Here is a 14292-nt window from a genome sequence, read left to right on the forward strand (position 1 = left end):
CTGCACAAAAAACTTTATTCCACTTATGATCAATCACACATAGAATGGAGTCTCTTAACAATAAATGATCACAAGTTGTCTTCAGATCTAAAAACAGTTCTGAAGATCCCGTCGATACTTTGATCTAGTTTGAGTTACCTTGTCAGAAGAAAAGGCTCCCAAGAATAATTAAAATAGGTGCAATCAAAGTCTCAACAATCGTTAGTTATAGAAGTCTTTAAATGAGCGGACGTAAGAGATTTCCCCTAACTAGGGTACTTTCCTCTCCAGATAGATGGCTCCACCAGAAAGAACAAAAAGATGAAGTTTGCCTGTCTAAGGATAGTTTGCAAGAATAACAAACTTCTTAATTTATAAACCAAGGTTATTTGGTCAACAAGGAAATTCCAAAAGCGAAAGATTCTCAAGATATGCAATAAAGTACATAATTTCGGTTTTCATATTTCCAAAGAATATCCAAACTGTAATTCTGAAATCTCTCTTCATATCTAATATTAGTTTAGCACTTAACTAATATAGCTTTTCTATAGATTTGTTTCGATTGATGGAAAATCAAAAACATATAATTTGAAAATCTTAATAAAAAGATTCTCCAATATCTTCAGTTTGGGATCACCTTGAGTATCAAGGAATATCTTTGAACAATCAAAGATAAAAATTATGTACATGTTCAAATTATGTCAACATCCAGAACTTTCCTTACTAGAAAACCATAATCCCAAACACACACGAAACCGTGAAGTAATATGTGAATGTTGAAAATGGGTTTTGCTCTTGGGACCGGTTCTACCATAACTCCCAACATAGGTTAGGATCGGTTATCCCATGACTACCCATATAGGTAGGGATTCTTTCTACCATGACTCCCAACAAAAGATAGGTTCGGTTCTACCAATTCTTCCAATATAGGTAGGGATCGGTTCTACCTTGACTCTCAACAAAAGCTAGGATCAGTTCTACCAAGTATCCTAAGATAAGAAGGGATCAGTTCTGCCTTCACTATCAACATAAGTTAAGATCGGTTCTACCTGAATTCCTTTCTTCGGTTCGAATTGGTCATCCAATAGATCTTCATTAGAAAACCGTACCAAAACGCCTTATTGATTTCCTTTCGATTACGAAACAAGTTCGTATATCTACTTCCTTAAACCAATGTAATAAAACATAGTTTCCTAGGATGAAATCACACATATACCCAATACACAATCAAGTAACAAGTTACATAGATTATGTCGATGTCGTATTTACGAAGTTCAAAAGATAAATGTTATACTTCGTAATTCAATATACTTCCTTGACACTTTGATCATACTAATATAACCATGTCCAATACTAGAGCATCATATATATAACCTCGGATGTTATGATTTCAATCTTAAACGACTTGAAAGAAACTATAGGAATGGAAACAAGTCAGGTCAGTATTACTAACCTAAAGTGGAAGGATAATGTCTTCGTTGTAGTCATTATGTCTTCACGTTCTTCATATCTTCAAGGTAATACTTGTATGTATCAACATTCCTAGACTTTCTAGTCTAACCTAAAAGAAGTTGTCTCTAGTAATCTTAATCAAGCAACTCTAATTGAGTTTTGATACTAAATATGACAACCAACCTTGACATACCAACACTTGGTGGGTTAAACCGAGCAAGACTCTAACAGATTTATATGCTAGGGTTTAGTTTTTTTTTTCCTTTATAAAAATGTTTGGTATATTTGTAATTCATGAATTATTGTTTGTTTTCACGGTTTGTTGTTTCATTGGGGTTTAATTTTCATGAATGATTGTTTGTTTCATGAATTTATTGTTTAATTGGGGTTTAATTTGGTTATTTCACTTTCAATTTTAGTTACAGTGGTTATTTTAGTATTGTATATAAAAAAATTTTGGTTCATTTGTGTTGCATTTTATTCATATTCAGGAATAGTAGTGTATATGTGGAGCCAAGAAATAAGATATTGTTATTTTCTAACTGTCATAGAAATGAAGCAGCCTTGGGGCAGTTCGAGTACAAGTTGTATTTAAATTTGTGTATAGATGTTAATGAGAAGATTTGCTTATTTTGGTATAGGATCCATGTAAGCCAATACCATTGACAACCAATGATGACTTTGATGAGTTTTAAGAGGATTCTCGGGTGAATGATAAGGGGTATATATGTCTGTAGATGGGGATGATGTACAGTTTGGGACTTCAAAGAAGACACCTAAGACAACCACACTAGGATATACCCAAATCTACAAACTGTGGAGAACTCACCACAAGGTGCATCAAGAAAGCTGAATTTCATGAATTTATTGACTGAAGGGTACCCACTTGCTGCATTAGTCAGACTAGCTGAAGTCAATCAAAACAAAAATAATCTATTTATCTTGATAAAGATTTGTTTGATGTTGGCTATTTAGTCAAGCCTACAAAAAGAGTTAAGATTCTTGAAGTTGTGGAGAGTAATCAGTTCGAGAACCTCAATATAAATGAATGCCTCCCTATTGAGGATCCAGAAGCTCTTACAATCTTCAACAGTGATGAATACAATAATTATGGATCAAATGATGATGGAAGTGCTAGTGAAGAAGAGAAAGAAGAAGAAGACAAATTAAAAACAAGAAAATGAAGAAGAATGCATGTTTCACCTATAACTTTTTTTTTTCATTATTGACTTGTTGGTTATTCAGTTTCATTATATGGTTCTGATGGTAATCCTGAAGGGATAATTGGAGTTTGGTACTCAGGTTTAGACCAACACTAGGCTTCGGTCTAACATTTGTCCAACGTTAGGGCTTGGTACCTGGAATGGACGTTGACCCACGTTGACTAAGTTAAGTCTTAACTTCTGTTTAATAATTGTTAAAAAAAATTAAAAACAAAAATTAAAATAAGAAAAAATGAAATTAAAAGAAAAATTTACTATTATAACCTTCTTCCTCCACCACAGTACCCATATCTGTGACTACCGTCACAACTCATTCGATCAAATCAATACAGAAGCACCAAAATTTCTCCAATTCATCTGCTACATCAACTCAGCACCACCACCTTCTCTGCAGCAACATCTGCAACACTCACTAGGAACCACCAAAACATTATGCAATTCAACCACAAACCTAATCTGCCAATTTCAATTCAAAGTCTTCTAGCACCATTTGTACACAATAATGGCAGCAATACACCATTATCCCACTCACCTATACCGAACCTTGACTTTCCTCTCATCTAGTTCGAAACTCATCTTCAATTTAGCAGTAACATTCAATCACAGAAACAAGAAATAACCGAAACTCATTCTTGTCAAAGCTAATTTCATATCAATCTGAAATCAAACTATCTCACTACAAAGCTGTAAAAACCCTAATTTCACCATCAAATTGAAATCAAACCATCTTTCTGCCAAATTCAAAATTAACTCAAACCCAGCTGCCAATTTCTTCATTGATTCTGAACAAACCTTCGAACCATCTCGCCTAAACCCACTTCTCTCAAATCATCAAACACCCACTTCTATATCACTTCTCGATATCATCTTCTGTAATAAACCCATCAACAGATTCTTGTTCTTCGTCGACTTTTTAACATCACTTGCTAAAGAATAAATATTCATCAGCAGCAGCGCCACCAATGTAACAACGCTCCAATTTAATCAATACCAGAAAAGAGAATAACAACATATATATTGGGTTTCTATTTATAGAAATTAGGGTTTTAATTCGACAAAATTGGGGTAGAAATTTGGGTTTTGGTTTTGATTCGATGAAATTGGGATTATTTAATCACTAAACTAGGGTTTTGTTCGATTTGGTAAATAATGGTTCTGTTGATTCAGAAATTATGTTGATTTTGAGTCACTAAATTAGGGTTGTGTTTGATTCGAGAAATCTGGGTTTTGTTTGATTTAGAAGTTGGGGTTTAGATTTATTGAAATTAAGGTATTGATTCGGGAGAGTAACCGATCCAATGGCTTTGTGACTGAAGAATCAGGGAAGAAGTTAATGGAATTTTCGGCAGTTGTGTTCTTGATAATATTTAGGGAAGAAGACGAGAACATAAGGGCGGAGAAAAGAGTTAAGTATTAGGGTTATTGGTATTTTGCATCTAAGCCGAAGATTAATATATTTTCTTTATAATTGTTGGATTTTAGACCCACCTCAGGGCTAGAGTTGCAATCTCTGTATTTTACAGATTTTTGTTTTACAAAATTAATTAAAGTTTGGTCTTAGACGGTCAATTCGGGTCAACGTCTGGTCCAGGTACCAAGCCCTAACGTTGGACAAATGTTAGACCAAAGCCTAGTGTTGGTATAAACCTGAGTACCAAACACCAATTATCCCAATCATGAATGTGCAGGTAAGGATGTTCATGAAAAAACAACATAATGAAACAATTTAAAGATAATTCTGGTGAGTACATGAAGGATGAACAAGAAGCAGATCTATTCCATGAATATGAAGTAGTTACTTCAGTTTATCCTAACACAATGGAGGTAAAAACTAGATTCTCAAACAAAAAGTCCTACCAAAAACATCTTAGAGAGATTATTGTTATTCGATCATAGGTATCAATATAAACTGAGCAGTAGTGCTCCCTAGAGAGTCAAGGCTGGGTGTAGGTTTAAAAAAGAATACTGTAGTGAATTATTTGTGTATGCTAGCAAGAAGGAGGGTGAGTCAACTTTTGTTATTAGGAAAGTGAATTTGTAACACAAGTGTGTAGAGAATTATAAGAATTGGAATAGATCTGTTGATCCTCATTTGTAAATGTTTTTGTGCTTGATCAGTTAAGAAATAATGTTAAAACTGTAATACAATCCCCCCATAAAATCAAGGATGACTTCTTGGATGCAAAGAAATTCAATATACCAAATCAGTGTCCATGGAAGGCTAGGAATCTGATTTGAGTCAGTTTATGGAACTATAAAGAGAGCTACAATCACGTAGCAACCTTTTCTGTGATGGTTACTAAGAGTAATGAATGTTTTGTTGCTAAGTTCACATTTATTACAAAGGATAACACATTTAAGAGTATGATAATCTCATTTGAGCCTGCGATAAGGGGTTTTCATCAAGGTTGCAGAGGAGTGGTAGGTTAGATGTATGCCATCTAATGCAGTAGATTATGGCGGAGTATCGATGGTTGCAATTGCACTTGGTGGACATAATGTGTTAGTTCCTTTGGGAATTATTGTATACAGGAGTGAAACAAATAAGAATTGGGAAAAAAATTTGGATCATTTGAAGGATGGCATCCTAGCACATCCAGTAAAAGTGGCTTTCATTTCAGATAGGCGGGGTTATTGGAATTTGTTCATAGATTTTTCCCTGGTCATCAACACAAATACTGTTTGAGGTAATTTTCTTAATTTTATAACTTTGTTTCTTTTTTTGGTGTTCCCATCATTACTTTAATTACATTGGGTTAAATAAAGATATTTACACAAAAATATTAAGAAGTATCACAAGGATCATGAATTATATTCTTTATTGCAGAATGCAGCAAAATCATACAAAATAAGGCATTTTCATGTTTGTTATTAAGTTTCAGACATACTGAAGTTAAGTTAGTTGTTGGGTTATTCACTAGTTGATAGTTATTATTTTTTGTTTGTTGGGTTATTCACACATATACTTATTTTATTTTTTTGGGTTATTCACTAGTTGGTTATTCACATATTGTGAAGGAGAATGATGCTGCTGGTGTATATATTAACAAAGAAGATCCAACTAAGTATATGGTCGAGTCCGCTGCTGTGAACATATGAACAATAATTTTTCAGAGTCTTTTAATAATATGATCACTAAGTTGAGGAACCAACCAATAACCATGACCGAAATAGTGTATGCCAACTTAGTGATTGGTATGTGATACAAGAGGAGGACCGAGTGTGAATCATGGGTAGATGGAACTTTGGTTCATGCAGCTGTGAAGTTGATAGATAATATGCTTTTATATGTGACTGATTATATGGTTGACCCGTTTGTGTCTAAAGAACTCTATTTGGTGACTAGTCCAAAGAACTGTGTGTTCAATGTTAATATCCTTGTCGAGAGTTGTTATTGTTTGCAGTTGAAGTTGAGAGGGTTCCGTTGTATGCATGCAGTAAGTGCATTGCAACCCATAAGGCCACAATGAAGAAAGAAAAAAACAAATTTAATTTAGTAATTTTTTTCTATTTAACTCTGTAATTTTTCAACTTTGCTATGTAACTTTTCTAATTGATTGTACCTAGCACCAACCTTTAAACTATTGGATGACAAAGCTGATTGGGCACATGTACTACTTTATATTCTCAATCACATTGATAGTTATGCATTTACCTTTCTAAATTTATATTAGTATACCATATTTAGGGTTTTTTTTTTAAACATCCATATTTAGGTTTCATAAGCACTAAGTCTCTTTTTCTTATTGCATCCAAAGATGCAGAAGAAGCTCTTGAACCCTCTTCACAGTAAGAAAACTAGAAGACCTAAAAGCAAGAGGATCAAAAGTTATGATGAACCTCATGCGGAAAAGAAGAAAATGAAGTGTACTAAATGTGGATCTACAACCGGGCACAATAAAAGAATATGTGCTGGTGGTAAAGTTGGATCTAATCCAATTGGAAACATGCCAAGGATGAATGCAATGCAGAGAACTTCACCTTCACCGAAACACAGACAAGTCAAACTAGCAAAGTAAAGGGGGATGCTAAGTCAAAAATGAAGAAGGTAAGTGCATCATTTGTTGGTGAATATTCAACAGGACTTAGCAGTTAGAGTACCAGCGAACCGTCTTCTACGCAACTCCTAAAAAGGAGAGGGTACCAAGTACGCCACCAACTCTTTCGTTCGACAAATTGTATTGACAAAACCTAATACAATCACAAGTAAGTCAAATAAAAGACCCTTGAATTAAATTGTATATAGAGTTTTTCTCTTTCTCTTCCACAATCAATATGTATAGACCAAAGGCTCCATGAACCTAATTGTGTAGAAGAGTTCTTGGACAATCTCAAAAATCAATATCCAAGATTAGTCTAGTTGTATTTGAATTAAGAGGATCTGAATTATAACAAGTGTGAAACTTTCAATCTATCTTTCAAGATATGAATTCAACAAGAAAAAGTCTTGTTTTTTTTATCTCAATTAATAAGGACTTAAACAATCTAGATTGATTATGTGCTACTTGTGTTATTCCTATTATAAAGATAAAAAATATAATGCGAAAAGGAAAAACACAAGACACCAGAAAATTTGTTAATAAGGAAGAGTGCACCTGCAGAAAGACCTCGAGACCTCATCCATCTTTGAACACCACATTGTATTAAACCGCTACAGATACTAACATACTATTAGACTTTGGACTGGAATGTAATTGATACTGAATAGTTGCAGTCGTGTTCCTTACGCCTCTTGAACCCCACAAGATTTTGCACTTGATTCCCTTAGCTGACGTCCTTTACAGCCTAATAGTTGCTTCAACCTCGGTGAAGACATTTGACACTAATATGCCTTTAACAGACAATCCTTTTTCAATCTAGGTTAATTTGGAAATTTATTTCTCGTAGACAAAGTCCACCAAACCTATCGAATAAGGAACACTTGCACTCAGTTAGCTGAGAAACCTGGATTAGAAAACACATCTCAAGAACAATCCAACTAATTCAAAGAAGAATTAGATGTCTATCTTGAGGAATCACAAAGTATGAGACGACGATAACTTTGTGATTTCTATATATGTCATTCCTGATCTAAGATCAATAAGAATAAGATCCGAATACAAGAACTATCAGATAAAAGATAGTCTGACCGGGCTTCACGAATCCCTAATTGAAGTCTTCAAAGTCGTAACCTAATTATGTTTCTGATATGAAAATTATGTTATAAAGGAAAACTCTAGATTAGCAACTAGGACACGAGAGTGTCAAGGCATGAGAAATCCAGTTGCAAGAGTCTCTCTATTTATAGATTTTCAAGGATCTAGGTATCTTTGAATTCAAGCTAGGATAGCTTGAGATCCAAGCTAACACTTCATCAGTTTACATGAATTTATTATTAGGGATTTATGTAAGCATGTGAGAAGTTCGCCTTGAAATTACACAGAAGAATATGCATTATAGTCCTCGAAACTGAAACAATGCGCAATGATGATTCATAGCGGCTAAGTAGCCTTTGAACTGGAAAGCACATAGTGGTGTTCAATAACACTCAAGACTAATCAATTATCCACAAGCATAAAGTGATTTTATGAACAAGTTGTCTTGGAGTCTCTATGAGAATTGTAGCAAAATCGAACATAAACATATAGAGTAGTTCGTGACTTCTGCTAATACTAGAACTAGACAGGTTTGCAAACCTCTGACAGTTCACGAAGTCAGGTCACAAGAGTTTTTAAACCGGGTTTGCAAACCTTGGCAGTTCGCGAAACTCATACAGTACGGGTTTGCAAACCGCGAACCTACCTAATTTCCGAACTCAGATGTAATAGGTTGGCACACCGGATTTGCTAACCTCTATAGTATACAGAATTCAGACTGACTTTAGTAAAATATATAAGTATGTTTATCTATCTCCAAGCAGTTCTTTATCTCACATGATTAATTTGAAATATTCCTAATAGCCATAGACAGTATGCATTGTTGCTTAGGCAATTTCCAAATGATCAACTTGAAATAAAAATAGTTCATGAAAAATAAGTTTTTTTAACTAAGATGTTAAGGATCTATGAACATCCATTGCTTGGATCATATTTCGAGAGTTTAACCAAGACATGCTCGAACTCGAAATTTATCCTTTGCGATATTAAATTTACTAAAATCATACGGCATAATCTCATAAGATAGAATGGTAAATTCCGTGAGTAAATAGGATAGGTCAGTCTTCACATACCTCTTTGTTGATAAAGTTCTCGCAAATGACTTTTTTTGTTTTTCAGTCTCCAATCTTCGACGATTATTCAGTGATGTCTGAGACTCAACTACCATACTTTAGTCCTAGTCCGAGAGTTGACTTTAGTAGACTAGAAATCAAGATATAGTTTTGTACATCTAACATTGACAACAAGCTTGAGATATCAAAACTTGCGAGTTCGACCGAGCGATGCTCTTACAACTTCTACTACGCCGTAACATTTCTCAGTATTTTTTTCCGAGTTGGATATGTATCTCATAATGTAAAAAAAGTAAAGGAAAGGGTTAAGAAGAAAGGATGCAAGTGACTGGGGAATTTCTAAGTTGGATCTGTTTTTTTCTTTTCTTTTTCTTTTTTGGCTTATGTGTTTGCAGTCTTTTTTTTTTTTTAAAGTTAAGAAAAGATTTCTGTTTATTAGTAGATTTGCAGACTTAAAAGACTTAATCATGAATGAAATGTAGTTATTAGTACATTTTCAGATTGCGTCAAGTTCCTTACATATGGCATTTAGGTGTAAACTTAAATTTATAAGTCTATTTTTACTGCAACGAAGACTTCTTCTGAGACCCATTTAAAACCGTCACAATATGTACAAGTGAGTTATGATATGTTTTTGTTGTATTCATTCTTGCAAAAATTCAGTTCCATATTTGATTTACAGTGATCTTTGTTGCAGGTTTGATTTTGCAGTGGGCAGCTTTTGAAGCAGTGACCAGCTTCTCCACAAGCATAACAACCATTCTCTACTGTTAACTTCAACATCTTGCATCTGACAGAGTCAATAGCATCACCAAACCATTCGAAGTATGTACATGTTGGAATTAAATACTTCAAAAACATTTTCCCGTTCGTTTCCTTTGTTTTTGAGCACAATAGATGTCTTATTCCATTATAAAATATATATTTGCACCTGGAATAAATCCAAGGACATACCATTGGATCATGGTTTCCCTGTTCATATATAAAACATGAAATTAGTTTGTTTGTTTTGTCTCTTACCTTGTTATCGATGTTGATGTTGTAATATTACCTAAAGAAGTCGTAAAACCTTGGCTCATGTCTTTATGTGTGAGTTAATTGGGGATTTTTGGGGATCATTGAGCTAATCAGTTGGAAAAAATTAGGATTCTTATTTGTCATTATATGAAGTGAAGATAAAGAAGAAACCCGTTATAAAAAAGGGTGGAATCTGGTCCTTCGATTTTTTTCTGATAACACTTTTTTTACGTGCTCTGAGTCACCAAGTTGGCTCGGAAACGATTTATTATGTGAACTCAGAGAGCTACTCATCTGAGGGGTTAACATGTCTGTTACTAAGTAGGTTAAGTGACAAGTGCTCAGTTAGTGTCGTTGCCCGTTATTTAAAAAAAACGGGATGGTATATGTTAAACTTAGCCATTTTATATAATGGGCTGAAAACGTTTTATTAGTTATAGTTTAAAAAGATAGTCACTTTATTAAAAATCCCATAGGTTTCATTTCTTTTGTTTCAAATTTTGTTTTTCCAGATTTAACAGCATTTATCCTATTAAAGAGAAAAATAACATTATGATCTAAGGATGCCTAAACAAGACAGTGATCTTTTATATTATTTTTGAAAAAAATTGGTACACATAAAAACAAAAAACACAATCACTCACACAAGGTGGGTCTCTGCTAATCCTAGGGAATAGTGGAGCCCACCTTATATGAGAGTCGGTTTGTTTGTTTGGTTATTTTATTTTTTTTTGGCAAGAATTGTTGATTATTTTTTTACGCTTTGTGTCTAAGTTGATTTGTAAATCAAATTGCAATCTTCGAATATTTCCGGTAAAATACTTTACAGTTATATTCTGTTGAGGTAGTAAAATTCGTTCCATATAATGAATTCTGGATTTCGGTTTTGTTTCGGTCAAAACCAAAACACCTTGACAGCTTTATTTCGTTGAAACTTTGGGTGAATTTTCTGAGCTCATACTTCTTAATTTTATACAGTTTAATCAAGCAGTCGATAATATTTGAGACTTTAGACTAACTTAAACTTGCTCTCTCTTATAATATTATTAAGAACCGTTTTTTTGGGCACTACCCCTTTTTGGAGGAACGCGCAATTGGGGGATACTTTTATTAATTTGGGGATATGAATTACTATCCCCATCCAACAATGTCTACTAAGGGGAGATTTTTGGGGGTGGAAATACTAAAATACTCTTTGGTTAATTAAAAACATTATGAAAAGACTATAATACCTTTCACACAAAATAAAAATCGAAAAACTTAAAATCAAAACATCAAAACATCCCCCATTTCCATCTTCATCTGTTCCGACACTCATCTAGGTTTAGGGTTTTGAAAAAAAAAAATTTCATCGTCGATTCAAAAATTTCTTCGTCGATTAACCTACCCGAATCTATAACCATGCCTCCACGAAAGAAATCAAATGCCCAATCGAAGTCAAAATCGATTGTTGAACAAAAACAAGAACAAAGGCTTGCTTTGATTGCTCAAGAGCAAGAATAAGAAGAGGCTTCAGACAATCAACTTCTCGTAAACACGGCTTCTGTGAGAAGTTAAGTGCTTCTGAACTATTCTATAAGTTTTTGAATCGATTTAAGTCAGTGGGTTTAGGTTAGAATCGCGAAGCCAAACTGAAACAATTGAGTTCAGGAAATGTCAGGATTGAAAATAGTATGAATACAATGCCGGTACTGAGTTAAGGCTTTGAATTTCGTATGAATACCATGCCGGTATCTGGTTCCGGCGTTGGATTTAATATGAATACTATGCCGGGTACAAAACTAAAATCACCTGAAACTGAATCTTTAGTACCGGCATTGAAATTAGGATGAATACCATGTCGGTACATGGTTATGTCATAGTTTAAAAATTTTCGACTATGCCGGCAGTAGTCTTTTTGTACGCAGGAATATCCTAAGAATTACAAATGACTACCGGCATAGTCGATATTTATTCGTCAATGCCGGCTTTCTGTCCCGACATAGCGTTTTTGTTAAATTAGTATGTCGTTTTTAGTCCCGGCATGGGATCTATTTTGTGAAGCAATGCCGGTACTGATGATTTTGTGCCGTTATTCAGTATATCGACGTCAATTATGATTGTGAGTTGTCTTATATTTATTTCGTGTTTCTTTTGATATAGGGCTAAATCCAAGGAAGTTAAGAAAGGAAAAGCTAAAGATGCTGGTATTAAGAAAAGAAAGAAGAACATTCTTGGTACTCCTGAGTCTCTGCCTCCTCTAGGGAAAGAACAAGGTCGCAAAAAGAGTTTGGGGGTAGGCTCTACAGGAGGTAAAATTTTGGAGAGTGGTGGTGACCGCCGAAAACTCGTAATCCGCGAACCTATTGGAACAGTTGAGCACAATGAGCATGATGAGGAGGAATCTGAGGAGGATCATAATGAGGTTGAAGGGGAAGATGATGGGCCAATAGATTCAGCAACCCAAAGCGAAGTTGGTGGGCCAAGTCAACAACCGACACAAGGTGAAGGTGAAGGGGATAAAGAGAAGAATAAGGTAGTCAAAGTAAAAGTAAAAGGTTCGCACCTTCCTCATACTGATGACATGATACCTGACCTTGATCGTGGTAAAATTTGGGGTGAAGCTGACGAACCGGCAGTACTATTTGGCTACAAGCACACGTGAGATCGTACTATCTATCAAACTTATGTAAGAATTTTCATTGCGTGCATATGTATTATTTTGTATTTATGTAAAATCTCCTAATTGTATTGTCTCCTAATTGCAGGATCATAAAAAAGTTGTGCGTGTTTGCCGACACCAACTCGCGAGTGATTGGCCTTTGAAAAACGAATGTGAATAGGTCCAGAAATTAGTAAACGAATCTGGGCTATATGCTTTGGTTGAAAATTATGTGAAGTATGATTCTGTGACAGTCAATTGCTTCGTCGAGAGGTATCATGGTGAAACTGATACCATGCCCTTCCCATTTGGAGAGATGACCTTGATTCTTGATGATGCTCAGAACATTCTAGGCTTATGGGTTGGCGGAAAATCAGTTGCAGAAGGAGATAACTGTCAGGACTTAGAATGGTTGAAGTTACACGCTCTGACTAACAAGTTGTTTGGTTGGAACTACAAAACTTCTTTGGAAATCTTCTACGTATCTAAGAATAGTAGGACAAAGACAATTAAGCTGAAGTTGCTTAAGGATACCTTTCAAGGGACCGAGAAGAGACGAAAGGAAGAAGGATGGACCCTGCACTTCGTTATACAGCCGTTGTGTACCTGTTATTCATCTTGGGCACCAAGGTATTCCATGACGCTAGTGGTAACAGGGTGAGTGCAAACCACCTACAATGCTTGGATCCGTTGGAAGAGTGTAACTATGCTTGGGGCGTCGTGGTAATGGCACGTTTGATGACGAAGATGAGAGGGGCCTCTAAGGCTGTTACCAACCAATTTTTCGGGAATTTCACTCTACTCCAGGTAATTTTGTTTTTAAACTTATGTTCTTATATATATTGTTCACATGTACCCTTATTATTAGATAATTTTTTTACTGCTTCTTATATGTATCATTCCACATTGACATAGGTGTGGGCTTATGAACACTTCCCAACATTGTTCACGAACTACAAATTCTTGAAGATAAAAAATATTTTCGATCCTGAGGATCCTAGAGCTAAGAGATACGAGTTCAACAATATTCTGAAGCTCGTTAACAGTCGTCGACTGACAAATATGAGATTGGCTCTGGACGCGATGACTACCAAAGAGGTTTTGTTCGACCCTTACATGGAAGCTAGAGAAAACCGCCAAATTGTGAGATTGAACAACGTTGCATTGTACAATGGACCGTTGTTCAGGTATTGAACTAGTTATTTTTTGATCATTGTCATTAATTTTGTTAATTTCCAATTATTTAGCTTCTTATACATATAATTGGAACTATTTTTCATTGTAAAAGTGTGGGCTTATGAACACTTCCCAACATTGTTCACGAGGCACAAATGGTTGAAGTTAATGCATGATTATCAACCGCATCATCCTTTAGCTCATAAATACTTTTTCAACAATGTTCCAACGCCCAATAAAAGACGTCGGTTATTCGCCATAAGAGTGGCTTTGGACTCTGTCGCTGCCCAAGATGTTGTGTTTGACACATATATGAATGCCAGAGGAGTTCACTTTGCAAGGCGTGACAATGTTTCATTTTACAACGGACCGTTTTTTCATCCAAAGGGATTTGTTATGCACAAACCTCGCCGTGTAATGCGCCAACTTGGGTACAAGCAGAAAAGTCTTACGGATGCATTAGAGGGAAAGGGAAGAACAAGAACTTATGCTGAATATGGTTGGTTGGGAATTGGCGGAAAACAGTTATGAGACCGAACGAAACTTCCTTAGAGGTCATTTGAGGTACTCACATCCTTATATTGTACGCCCGACCA

The sequence above is a fragment of the Papaver somniferum genome, chromosome 4, assembly GCF_003573695.1.
Source record: "Papaver somniferum cultivar HN1 chromosome 4, ASM357369v1, whole genome shotgun sequence".
Lineage (NCBI taxonomy): Eukaryota > Viridiplantae > Streptophyta > Magnoliopsida > Ranunculales > Papaveraceae > Papaver > Papaver somniferum.